The sequence below is a fragment of the Chiloscyllium plagiosum genome, unplaced genomic scaffold (assembly GCF_037043375.1).
Source record: "Chiloscyllium plagiosum isolate Xiang-an unplaced genomic scaffold, Cpla_swu_hap1 HiC_scaffold_17, whole genome shotgun sequence".
Lineage (NCBI taxonomy): Eukaryota > Metazoa > Chordata > Chondrichthyes > Orectolobiformes > Hemiscylliidae > Chiloscyllium > Chiloscyllium plagiosum.
Genome location: NW_028270155.1, coordinates 66,660,299 through 66,672,518, shown reverse-complemented (window position 1 = coordinate 66,672,518; position 12,220 = coordinate 66,660,299).

Genomic DNA, 12,220 nt, shown 5'->3' with positions numbered 1-12,220 from the left:
CCTGATTGGAATTGTTAACCTGGGCCAATCAAGAACCTCGTAGAAAATGAGGTCAATCTGTCCCAATCACGACAGTGCCCGGAATGTGCTGCCGAGGGAGGTGTTGGAAGCAGAGTTTAACATGAACAGGCAGAGAAAAGAGGGATATGGGCCACATGCAGGGAGATGGGATTAATTTATAATGGTATTACGGTCGGCACAAACATGGCAGGTTGAAGGGCCTGTTCCTGTGCTGTACTGTTCTATGTTCTGTATGAAAACTTGCCCTCAAAGTTATCCATTCTCTTGACTTTGAATTAAACTGCTGTTCCTTTTCCAGGAATCCTGGAACTCCGTTTTTAACAGCACTACATATAAATCTCACCAGGTGGACTGCAGTTGGCCAAGAAGGTGGCTCACCAACACATTCTAAAGGCAAAGTGAGATGGGCAACAGATGTTGGCATTTCCAATGATCTCCATATTCCACAAAAGAATTTTTTAAAAACTTAACTATTACCAGCCCCGTAAAAAATGTGATGATACAGCAGGACAGAGATTGGAATAACTCACCACTTGATTCACACAAGCCTGCCTACCACCTTCAAGTCAGGAAATGTAATGGAATATTCCCCACTCACCTGGATGAGTGCAGCTTCAACAACACTCAAAAAAAATGTCCAGGACAAAGCAGGCAACCTAATCAGCACTCCATTCACCACCACTTTGTGAACCACTGCATTCCATGTAGTACACTTATCATGCTATCAGGAAGGATATTCCAGGATTTTGATCCAGCAACAGCTGTAGTTTGGAGCACTCAGGTTTTCCTAAAATCCCTGTAAGGCAGAAAGAGGCCATTAAGGTCATCGAGTCTGCACCAACACTCCAAAGAACATTCCACCTAGACCCAACCCCTGACCCCATCCCTGTAATTTTTCATGGGGTTTTACCATGGATATCCCACCCAACCTGCCCATCCCTGGACACTACTGGAATTTTCTTTATTCGCAAGTCCATTCCATTTAACCTGCACATCTTTGGACTGTGGGAGGAAACCAGAGCACCTGGAGGAAACCCACACAGACATGGGAAGAATGTGTAAATGCCACACAGACAGTCACTCAAGGCTGGAATCAAACTTGGGGTCCCTGGCACTGTGAGGCAGCGGTGCAAACCACTATGCCCTGTTCCCATGTGTCTGTTGCTGTTGTCCTTGTAGGTGGTCAGAACTGAGACTAAACAGTATTTCGTGAGTTGCTGCTGCATATTTTTTAGATGATACATACTCAGCTACTATGCATTGATAGTGAGGGGAGTAACAGTTTAAGGTGGTGGTTGGGATGTTGATCAAGCAGTCTGCTTTGACTGGATGCTATTGAGCTTTTTACATCTGGTTGGAGAATGTTCTGTCATACATTTGATTTTTGCTTTGCATTTCATGGGAAGCAATGGGCGAACTGGGAGGTGAATTAATCACCACAGAATTCCTAGCCTCTGGCCAGCTCTTGTGACCATGGTATGGTTGCCTTTGATGTTGATCGTAAGGGATTTAGCAATGATAATGCTAGCAGGCCTTTGTATTACACAGATATTATTTGTCACTTGAAACCTCAAATCTGAGTCTTGTTACATCAATGCTTGTGTACATGGGTTTGGACAGGGATTTTTTGAAAACTAAACCATCGGCTATCTGGAACACTGAATGGATGTTTCCAACTTGGGTTACAGTTGGAGATTTGGGGTGATATCCACCCATTTAACTGGATAGTTATGCAGGTGTGGAAAAGGTAAAGTAGTGTTACTTCTGCAATCATAATTACTTATGCAAGGTAAATGAACTCACACCAGTGTATAATTGTTTCAGCTAAGAGCTGAGTCAGCAAGAATGAAAATTATGTGAAGGAAATACATAATTGTTTTTGTATTCGCTAAAATGTGCATACAAGAATGAAATGTGCCTACAAAGATTGGTAGATGTTACAGACAAATAGATAAGGTGCTGTGAGGGGAGGGAGTTAAGCTAGATATGCCTGTTCAACAGTACTTATAAGCATCTATTTCCCGTTTCTGCAAAAACAAGAAAAAACCACGATCAAGAAGTCATGAGGTCATAAGGTCATGCAAGTGAGGGAAACAATTGGTAGTGAAGGAGGATATACCTAACAATGGACCACAGCAGGATGTGGTCAAACGGCCTTGTGAGGCCAGAAATAAACATTTTGTCATAGACAAGGCCGGATAAGGCAAGAGATAAACAAGAGTAATGGGAACCAGTCTTAGAAAGGTGGGAGATGTAAACAGGGGAGGAGCAATGGGATGAAAGAATAGGAACCAAATTACATAAATGTTGTGTACTAGTTGAATTCAGTGTGTGTGACTGCCTTTGTACACAGTAGACACCACACCCCTCTTGCAAGAGTGAAATAAATGACACTACTGATTCAGATCTTGTCTCGGACTGAAATTATTGAAGTGAGTGAGCTTCATTTCTCACACAGGTAACTCTGTATGACTGTCTCACCACCACTCCTGACATGCCCTCCCAGGCTCTGCCTAACCCACTGATTATCTGATTCCCTTCCCAACCCTTTGATAGCCCCAAACACCATACCAATGTGACCTAATCCCACCATTTCCTTCCAACCTACCAACCTGCTGTGTAGCACCCTGCCATCCTATCATACAACCACCCTACCCCACTACCACCTTATCTACCAGCCAACTCATCCATCAACAGTCTGCCACCAGGATTCTTATCCTAAAGGAATCTGTAGAATCCTGCAACCAGAAAAATCAGAGCAAGCTAAGTGTGTAACTTTTTTATCCAGTGATCTCGATAGGAACGGTTCTGATGCTGATCAGAAGACTTGGGTCATTGTCTTCCATTGAGCTGTCTTTTTGACTCAAGTTTCATCATTGAAAGTGATCATTCAAGGCCAATGAATAAGCTAATATCAGCCTGATCTGGCTGAGCATGATGTACCATAAAAGGGATTAAAATAGAGTCCAAGCAAATACCCATTTCTCGTGGTATACTAAATGTTCCTGAAGAGCATGATTCAGGTCAAGAATTGTTGAGAGGAGGTACTGAATGTTAGGTTTCTGTAGCCTGTTCAACTGTTGGATGCTGAAAGAGTCTGTTTTGGATTGGTAGGTACAATGTTTTTCTTCTGTGTTGGTTGGATAACTTTCAATAAGAATTTTGTCTGATTTGGAAAGAAAACAGTGAATTGATCACAATATTAGGTGTGCAATCTTTGTTCTCGAATAAAGGGGCCGACTGACCCAAACTCCTGCTCTCCTGCCACAAGGATCAGCCTGAGATCTTCAATTATTTACTCTCTGCAGAAAGAACTGTTGCAAATCAGACACAAAAACAGAAAATGCTGGAATGGCTCAGCACATTTGGCAGCATTTGTGAGGAGAAATCAAAGTTAAGGTTTTGGGTTTGGTGACCCTTCCTCAGAACATGGTAAAGTAGCCTTAGTCCCAGGGGATCAGCAGGCTACTCTCTCATTACAGACAGACAAATGTTAGTGAATCTAACCCAAGGGTCATCATGCTCCAGGCGAGGGGTGAGGTTGAGAATGCAGGACCATATAGATAGGATGAGGGACTGAGCAAAAACCTGGCAGATGGAATGTGATGTGGAAAGTGTGGGGTCATGCATTTTTGGGAGGAAGAATCTAAAGGTAGACTATTATTTAAAGAGAGAAATTCAAAATAAGTGCATTGTAGAGGGATCTGAATATTCTAGAGCTCTTCAGATGGGACCAGAAATAGGAGGTCCCAGAGAACCATCACAGTGCTCAATTAGGAGACCAATGAAACTTACTTCAGAGGCACCAGGACCCAGCAAATATGGAAATTCCAGGACTTCTCAGTGACTGGGAATTTGCATTGGTACTTGTGGAGATTCTGGTGTTGGAAGGGAAGCAAGAAAATAGAAGAAAGCAGTGTCATTCCTGATGATGGGCTTATGCCCAAAACATTGATTCTCCTGCTCCTCGGATGCTGCCTGACCGACTCTACTTTTCCAGCATCACACTCTCGACTCTGATCTCCAGCATCTACAGTCCTCACTTTCTCCTAGTTGATTTTAACCTTACTGCAAAACCTCTTCCAAGGGTGCCTTCCTTGAAGAAGCTCTTCTCCTCTCTCTACAAGGATCTCAGTAAACCTCTCTCTCACTGCATCCCCCAGGTAGCTCATGCCTAATGAAGGGCTTATGCCCGAAACGTTGATTCTCCTGCTCCTCAGATGCTGCCTGACCTGCTGTGCTTTACCAGCACCACCCTCTTGACTCGGATCTCCAGCATCTGCAGTCCTCACTTTCTCCTTGCATCATTTAAGTGAAGTTGCAACAAAAGGTGAGAAACACTCAATCCACTCAGAGTTCCCAGATCACAGTCAGTCAAAATAAAAACGTGATTTTCCTGAACTTTAAAAGTGTAAGCCAAATTTGAGTGGTAATACTCTTGCCTCCGAGTTCAAAAATTGTGTTAGTACTCCTCCAGCAGCCCTAGCCTTATACTTTATGATATACTTTTATTTGAAACATCCGAAACACCATTGCGTTCTCAGTCTAAACTTGAAAATTCTGATTTTAATGCCATTTACTTGCCATGAAGTTACTGAGTTTTCTCATGTACAATTGGGCCTCGATAGGTCACCTCATTTTCCCTTCTCACTCTCAAACTGTTGTCTCTGGTGACTTTCGTCATCTCAATAGTATTCCCTCTGTCATCAAATTACCTCCTGAAAGTTAACAAATTGTGATCATAATGGCTACTTAGTTCAGCTGTTTTTATTCCTTTTCAAGCTGTTGAACCATGGTGTTGTTCACAAAAGTAACTTCTATTCTTTCCCACACATACCACATCTAAACTAAGCAAGATCAAAAGCCTGGCATAGCTTTGTACCATGGTTATCTATTCTTGCAAACTGACATTACCTCTTAATAATTATCCCACTAGCCTGGTCTGTGCATGTCTCCCTTTCACCTTGTCATCACCTAAGAATAATCATTTCACAAAGCTTTGTTTCATTAGAATTGAAATCTTAAGCGATCTTCATAAAGTTAGTCTTGCAGCATTAATTAATCCATCCATTTCAAATGTATTTTAACAATATTTCTAATTTTCATTAAAGCTGAACAGGCATCGATATAGAAGTATCGCAATCCTTGTATCTGTTTTCAGGGCCTATCCAATTTAACCCTCAAAAGTTATTGAAAAGATGTGGTTCCGATCGCCGAGCTGGGAATTTGTTTTCCAGACGTTTCGTCCCCTGTCTAGGTGACATCCTCAGTGCTTGGGAGCCTCCTGTGAAGTGCTTTTGTGATCTTTCCTCCGGCATTTGTAGTGGTTTGGATCTGCCGCTTCCGGTTGTCAGTTCCAGCTGTCTGTTGCAGTGTATTGGGTCCAGATCGATGTGCTTATTGATTGAATCTGTGGATGAGTGCCATGCCTCTAGGAATTCCCTGGCTGTTCTCTGTTTGGCTTGTCCTATAATAGTAGTGTTGTCCCAGTCGAATTCATGTTGCTTGTCATTTGTGTGTGTGGCTACTAAGGATAGCTGGTCGTGTCGTTTCGTGGCTAGTTGGTTTTCATGAATGCGGATCGTTAGCTGTCTTCCTTATTGTCCTATGTAGTGTTTTGTACAGTCCTTGCATGGGATTTTGTACACTGCACTGGTTTTGCTCATGCTGGGTATTGGGTCCTTCGTTCTGGTGAGTTGTTGTCTGAGAGTGGCTGTTGGTTTGTGTGCTGTTATGAGTCCTAGTGGTCGCAGTAGTCTGGCTGTCAGTTCGGAAATGCTCTTGATGTATGGTAGTGTGGCTAGTCCTTTGGGTTGTGGCATGTCCTCGTTCCGTTGTCTTTCCCTTAGGCATCTGTTGATGAAATTGCGCGGGTATCCGTTTTTGGCGAATACATTGCATAGGTGTTCTTCTTCCTCTTTTTGTAGTTCTGATGCAGTGTGTTGTGGCTCTTTTGAATAATGTCTTGATGCAACTTCTTTTGTGTGTGTTGGGGTGGTTGCTTTCGTAGTTTAGGACTTGGTCTGTGTGTGTGGTTTTCCTGTAAAACTTTGTGATGAATTCTCCGTTAGGTTTTCTCTGTACCATCATGTCTAGGAATGGGAATTGGTTGTCCTTTTCTTCCTGTATACTTTGTGGTATACTGTATTCTCCGTTAGGTGTTCTCTCTAGATGTTGTGAGGCACAGGTGAACCTATCAACAAAGACGGCATGCTCAAACTACTGGACCTGTGCCTCACAACACACTTCACATTCAACAACCAAATATATGAACAAATCAACGGCACACTCATGGGCTCACCCATCTGTGGACTCATAGCAGAAGCGGTAATGCAAAGTTTAGAACAAACAGTCTTCCCGCAAATTCAACCCAAACTCTGGGTCAGATATGTGGATGACACCTTTGTAAATCATTAAAAACACAGAAATAGGGAACACACACCAGATCATCAACGCCACACTCACAGGAATCCGATTCACTAGAGAGGAAGAAAAGGACAACTAACTCCCATTCCTAGACATGATGGTACGGAGAAAACCTAATGGAGAATTCACCACAAAGGTATACAGGAAAGCCACACACACAGACCAAGTCCTAAACTATGAAAGCAACCACCCCAAAACACACAAAAGAAGTTGCATCAAGACATTATTCAAAAGAGCCACAATACACTGCAGTACATCAGAACTACAAAAAGAGGAAGAAGAACACCTATACAATGTATTCGCCAAAAACGGATACCCGCGCAATTTCATCAACAGATGCCTAAGGGAAAGACAACCTAACGAGGACAGGCCACAACCCAAAGGACTAGCCACACTACCATACATCAAGAGCATTTCCGAATTGACAGCCAGACTACTGCGACCACTAGGACTCATAACAGCACACAAACCAACAGCCACTCTCAGACAACAACTCACCAGAACGAAGGACCCGATAACCAGCGTGAGCAAAACCAGTGTAGTGTACAAAGTCCCATGCAAGGACTGTACAAAACACTACATAGGACAAACAGGAAGACAGCTAACGATCCGCATCCATGAACACCAACTAACCACGAAACGACACAACCAGCTATCCTTCGTAGCCACACACACAGATGACAAGCAACATGAATTCCACTGGGACAACACTACTATTATAGGACAAACCAAACAGAGAACAGCCAGGGAATTCCGAGAGGCATGGCACTCATCCACAGATTCAATCAATAAGAACATCGATCTGGACCCAATATACCGACCACTGCAACAGACAGCTGGAACTGACAACCGGAAGCAGCAGATTCAAACCACTACAAATGCCGGAGGAAAGATCACAGAAGCGCTTCACAGGAGGCTCCCAAGCACTGAGGATGTCACCTAGACAGGGGACGAAACGTCTGCAACACAAATTCCCAGCTCGGCGAACAGAACCACAACAACGAGCACCCGAGCTACAAATCTTCTCACAAACTTTGTTATTGAAAAGAATTTTCTGCACTTACCAGAAACTCCAACAGGTGGTGACTAGTGATGGTTTAATGCAAATGTGAGCCCTGTGAAAAGTGGAGAGGACACCCCAGACCATGACTATAGGGCAGTGGTCAGGGGCTTTTCACACAGCTGCTCTCTTGCACGCCTAACCTCAAACACATCTACCCTAGCTGCTGGCTCAAATACCCACTCTCCAATGGAGCTGTTATCTCACATTTGCTCTCACACAAGATGCTCTGTCATTCTGCTGTCAGATACTTGCTCTCACTCAAACTTGCTCTCTCACATACCTGATCTCACAAATCCCTGCACACATCTTGCACACTTGGGCTCTAACACACCTGTTCTCAAGCACAGCTGCTCTTATGTGTCAGAGCACATCCCTGTGCGTTGTTGTGTGCTCTCTCACACACCTGCTCTCACATGCATCTGTACTCTCACATACCTGCTCTCACATATACCTGTTCTCTCATATACCTGGTTGCACTCACAGTAACTCCCACACATAGCAACTCTAAAACATACACTTACTCTCTCACGTGCAACTTCTCTTTCACCCACCTTTTCACTCACTCTTTCTCATACACATACACACACAAGCTGTCACTTACATCTGCTCTGCCACACCTCTCTCTCTTGCGCACACACACCCTAAATACCCATTTGTGCAGCTATCTGCACATAGCTACCAGAAATACAGAGGCAATCACTCGCCCAGCGATAAACAGTGATAGACCTACATTCTCTGCTTTATTTGCATCAGATAACCACTGTTTTTCTCTTTCTCATCCAGATATAGACAATCATTAGATATAATACAAGTATAGTCTTTATTTGCTTACCCAGATGCATAGTTTGCTGATCATTCCCACTTAGCATGAACATTGTAATTAACAATGTGAATTCTTGCCCAAATCAGTCGCAACATTTTCAGGCTCACCATATCTGAAAGACACGTCCGTTTTATTCTCCTCATCAAGCAATCTATCTCGTGCTGCATGCTTCTAATTATCATCTCTATTTGGCTAACACAGATCCACCCTCTGCTCACACAGGACATAGCCCCTGTTATCTAATCATCTTTGACAGAGTCTCTCAAGTTAGAACCTGCATACACAGTCATCAATTAAACTTGCACATTTTGAGTACTACAATTTTGAAGTGGTTTTAGATGTGTGGCAAGGATTATACATGATTTTCCTGTCAATTTCTCATTGTTTTTGCTCTCTTCATTTTCTTTCCAGATACAGTTAAAAAATAAGCCTCATATCTACCATTAGATAACATCCAGATTAACATGAACAAGTTGCAGAAGGACAGTAATCCATTCCTGAAAACTGACACCTCCACATATTATAAGGGAATGTTCTTCAAACAGCCTGTTACCATTAAACATTTCATCAGTGAGTCTGCCAATAAAAAATAAGTATGGATTGTAATGTGTGTTCCCTTCTCTCATGTATTGAACATAACTGAAAGTAGCTAATGGCCACCTTGAGCTGGCTGCACAATCAGCCAATCAGCAATAAATGTTAATGATACAGTTAGCCAATGGGCAGCAACTGTGATCACTGAAAATAGCCAGTCACTAGTGAACTTTGGTGGTAAATCATCCATTGTTAGTGAGCATGTGTGATACCATCAGGCAAGTGACAATGAGTTTAAGTGGTCTTGTCTGTTGACAAGCAATGGATATTAATTCCCTGTAAAACACTGACAACAAGTATTCCTGTCGAACATTAAATTTGAGGATATTTTTATCAGTCAAGCACTGAGGCATAAGGTAATGAACGGAAATTCAGGGCCTGAGCTGTGTAAACGAACAGAAATCCTTCATTTCTCCTGTTTGATGCATAAGATACTGACATTCAATGATGTTGTCACTGTAGAAAACATAGGCATCTTGTTGAGAAACTAATAAAGGCAATTCCGCAGCATTCAGTTGACTCACTCCATTTAAATAACATTCTGCCAAAATGTATAACCTCCAATTTTCTCAAATTGTGCTATTTATGTGCTATTTTTATCCCATAAATGTAACCTATCCATATTCCTTGGCAGATACTTTTTCTTCTTCACAACATACTATCTTACGTATACCATCAAAACAGTTGGCTAATTTTAATAAACATTGTTGACTCTATTCGTTAATTGGCATGCTTTTCAATGAAGGTTTTAATTTCCTTCCTTTAAAAGGGTGTAGCTCAAACTCTGGTCTGAGAGTTATAATATTTAATACTGCAGCAGCAATAGTGCTGTCATCCGATCAAGACACAAAACCTGCTGCAATTTATTCAATATTTCAAGTGCCTAGAACCGCAATCCATACAGACTCATGATAATGAGTGAAACACAACTAGTATACACTAAAGTTCTAATATAACTAAGCTGAGAGTCTATGATGGGCTTTCATTGTCAGTGCTGTCCCTCTGACAATGCAGGGTTGTGGGCAGAAAGCCAGGGATTCTACTGCTTTGAAACATTAGAGCAGTCAAGAGTGACATTGCCAAGAACATAGGGTAGGCCTCTAAAAAGGTAATGGGGTCCACGTGACCCAAGGTTGTGGTGAAAAGAGGCTTCAGTAAACCAAGGAGTTGGGAATAAGAGAAAGGAGAGTGTGGCACAGTTGGAAAAGAATATGAAGGCCACATCCAAGCAAATACAAAGTTGCTGCTGTTATTTCTGTTAATTAAAGTAACTGACTGACCAGAACTGGCCATACATTGCAAAAGGTTGGCTCCAAGGATTTGGATAAAAATGGATGGATCCATGTCATCAAGATAATTGAGAGTTAATCTGAGCTGCTTTGAATGATTGCACCATTTTGGTAATGACCATGCCTGTGGACATTTGATTGGAGGGGGTGGGAATGGGTTCTGCTGGATTTGAAAACAACTTGCTAAACTATTGAAGAAAAGGAGCTGGAGTTGAACCTTGGGAAGTTCAGTGTATTTCAATAGAACTTTGTAGCAGGAAATGGTGACATATATGCTGAGTTTGCTGCGAGTAAATCCCTGAGATCTATATTTGTTGAGTTTGATCTTGAAAGTGGGACAACTGTTTTTTATTCACTCATGAGATGAGGATATCACCATGGAATGCATTTATTGCTCATTCCTAGTCGTCCTTGAGAAGGTGGTGTGAATTACATTGACTTCAATGATTCAAGAAAGCAGCTCACCACCATCTTCTCAAGGGCAACTATGAATGGGCAATAAATGCTGGCCAGCCAGCAATGCCCATGTCCCACAAGTGAATTAAAAAACCTTCTTGAATCACTGCAGTCTATTTGGTATAGGTATACCCATCATGCTGTTATGGAAGGGAATTCTATGATTTCAAGATACTTCTAAATATGGATGGTGAGTGGCTTGGATAGGAACTTAAAGGTGGTGTACCCATATATCTGATGCCGCTTTCCTCCTAAATGGTAGTTGTTATGTGCTTGAATGATTCTGTCTGAAGTGTTTTGGTAAATTTCGCAGAGGTTCTTGTAGATGGCACTAATGCGACTGGGGATCAGTGGAGAGACTGAATGTTTTTAGATGTGATGCCAATCAAGTGAACTGCTTTGTCCTGGATGGTGTCAAGCTTCTTGACTGTTGTTGGAATGACACTCATTCAAGCAATTGTGGAATACTCCATCAAACTCCTCACTTGACCTTTGTAGATGGCAGACAGTTTTGGGAAGTCAGGAGGTCGGTTAATCCCTAAACAATTCCTAGCCTTTAACCTGCTCTTGTAGCCCAGTACACATGTGACAAGTCCAGTTCAGTCTCTGGTCAATGGCAATTCCCTGGATGTTGATAGTGGGAGATTCAGTTATGTTGCTACAATGGACTGCCAAGGGTGATGTTTAGATTTTGTCTTGTTGGAGACAATCATTGCCTGGTAGTTGTGTGGTACAAATGTTATTTTCCACTAATCAGCACAAACCTGGATATTGTTCAGGTCTCGTTGAATGTTGGCATTGACTGCTTCAGTATCTGAGCAGTTGCAAATGGTGCTGAACATTGGGCAAACATTGGTGAACATTCCTACTTCTGACCTTATGACGGGTGGGTAGGTCATCGATGCAGCTGAAGATGGTTTGGTCTAGGGCACTTCGCTGAGGAACTGCAACGGTGATGTCTTGCAGCTCGGACCTCCAACAGCCACAATCATCTTCCTATGTCCCAAGTATGACTCTTAACAGGTTGAGGGTTTATCCCTGATTCCCACTGGCTCCAGTTTTGCTAGGGTTCTCCAATGTCACACTGTCAAGTGCAGCCTTGAGTCACTCAATATTAATTGTTGATTGTGATTTGGCTGTTATTTATGTTTATGTTCACTTTGTTTTTTTCTAAGTCATAGAAAGTGGAAATTTGTCCAGTAGTTTTGTTTTATTGAACATGTTAGATTAGATTACATTACATTACAATGTGGAAACAGGCCCTTCGGCCCAACAAGTCCACACCGACCCGCCGAAGCGCAACCCACCCATACCCCTACATTTACCCCTTACCTAACACTACGGGCAATTTAGCATGGCCAATTCACCTGACCTGCACATCTTTGGATTGTGGGAGGAAACCGGAGCACCCGGAGGAAACCCACGCAGACAGGGGGAGAATGTGCAAACTCCACACAGTCAGTTGCCTGAGGCGGGAATTGAACCCGGGTCTCTGGCGCTGTGAGGCAGCAGTGCTAACCACTGTGCCACCGTGCTGCTCACTTTTTT